Genomic DNA, 2,216 nt, shown 5'->3' with positions numbered 1-2,216 from the left:
AAGTTTCAAGTTCAATGGCATTTAATGCATTGCAGCATTGTGAAATCATTATCACTATGTCATTTTATCACAACCACTGAACAGGGGTCTGCCTGCTCCCTCAAACCTTGAAAATCATAATCTCCTGTTTTGTGAATTTGCTTATTCTGCATATATTATATGGGTAATACCACTTGGTTCTTTATTAATTTATTAATTGATGGACATTTAAATTATTGTCACCTTTTGTCATTGTACTAGTATGAATATACATTTTCATGTCCCTTGGAAATACACATACATATATGATTGAATTACTGGGTCATATATGATTGAATTACTGGGTCATATAGTAGTAACTCCAAATTTAACTTATTGAGGAATCACAAATTTCATTCCATAGAAGATGTACCATTTTATATTCATACCACTAAATGTATGAGGGTTTCAATTTCTTCTCTTTTTCAACATTTGTTATTTTCCAGTTATTTGATTGCAGTTATGCTAATGCATGTGATATGGTATCTTGAATAATTTTGATTGAATTTTCCTAATGACTAGTGTTACTGATCATTTTCACTGTGCTTGTTGATTGTTTTTACATGGCTCTTTGGGGAAATGTCCATCTTTGCACTTTATCTTCTTTCAAAAATTGGGTTACATTTTGTTTGTGGTTGATACATTAAAGTTCTTTAAAAATGCCCTGAATAGTGGGCCCTTAATTCATAAATTATTTGCATAAAGCTTGCCACACTCTGTAAATTTTTTCACTTTCTTGAGGGTACCCTTTGATAAACAAAAGTTTTAATGTCTGCTGAAGTTTAAGGTTCCTATTGCTTCATTAGGCTTTTGATGTCGTATCTAGGAAATTTCTGCTGAATTCAAGGTAGTGAACATCTGCTCCTGCTTTTTCTGTAGTTAGAGATACCAGTTTCATGGAATTTTCTTTTAAGACTTCCTTATCTGAGACTTGATCCTCAGATCTTATTCTCCTAAGTAGCTACTATAATGAGTGTAAGGGGAAGGGGAGTAAGGAGGGAGAAAGAGGAAGAGACAGAGAGACAGACAGATGTACAGAAAGATGCACAGAGGTAAAAAAAGACAACAGGGAGAGAGAACAGAGAAGAGAAAGAGTTGATATTCTGGACTTTTTTCCATACCACCTGTCATCTGTTAGCTATCCTCTGACCATGTTTGCACTTGCTTGGCATAAGGCCAACATATATGTCTGCCCTCCTCCTGATTTAGTATTATGGTTGTTTCTTACATTCCCTGTAACTTAGCAAATGTGTTAAACATTTAGGTGCTCAATTCCACAATGTTAATTTGGATTTATTTTTGAAATCTTTTTCCTCTCAAAGAGGTTACTTAAGGCTTTTGGAATGATTACTTTTTAATTTATTACTTTTTATTTTTTAATTGCATGAAGTAATGGTTTCCATTATGACATTTCCATACGTGTCTTATTGTTCTTCAATAATATTCAACCCATCACTCTCTCTGAACCTTCTCCTCTCTCCTGTTTGTTTTCCTCCCTCAATGGTTCCTCTTTTATGTTAATCAGTTTTTGTATGTTTTCTGATATAGCTTGCTGAAGTAAGAAAAAAAATGCAATTCTTGGGGTTCTGATTTCAGCTTGTTTCAGTTAACATGATGGATAAACCCATGCTAGGCAAGCACTCTACCAGGAGGCCAAACTCCCAGCCCCATGTACTCCTTCTTGTAACAATGTGGTTTACCAACTTGTCTATTGGTAGGATTATTTGATCCTTTGGTGTTTAATTTATTGAGCTCTTTATATATACCGGATACTAATCCCTTGTCTAATGACTAGATGGCAAAGATTTCCTTCTATTCTTTAGGCTGTCTCTTGTCATTTGTAATTGTTTCTTTTTATATGCAGCAGCTTTTTAACTTGGTTCAATCTTATTTGTGGTTGAGTCTTGCTCTCATTTCCTGAGTTATTGGAGTCTTATTCAGAAAACTACTGCCTATACCTATAAAAGATTATTACTAGAGAAGTGGAAAATGAAAAGGAAAGAGAGAGGAAATGGGGGGAGGGTTTAGCAAGAGAGCAAAGAAGGGGGTGGAGGGAGGGAAATGGAGACAAAAACATAAGAAGGGATATCAATGTGTGAGAAGTAATGCACCCCCTATCTGGTGAATATAACTAATCCCTCTATACATTGAAATAAAAAATAAAGAGGGCAATCAGAAAAGAATGGATATGATCAAAA

The sequence above is a fragment of the Megascapheus bottae genome, chromosome 6 (assembly GCF_031878675.1).
Source record: "Megascapheus bottae isolate mThoBot1 chromosome 6, mThoBot2.hap1, whole genome shotgun sequence".
NCBI classification, from domain to species: Eukaryota; Metazoa; Chordata; class Mammalia; order Rodentia; family Geomyidae; genus Megascapheus; species Megascapheus bottae.
Note: the sequence above shows the minus strand (reverse complement) of the source record.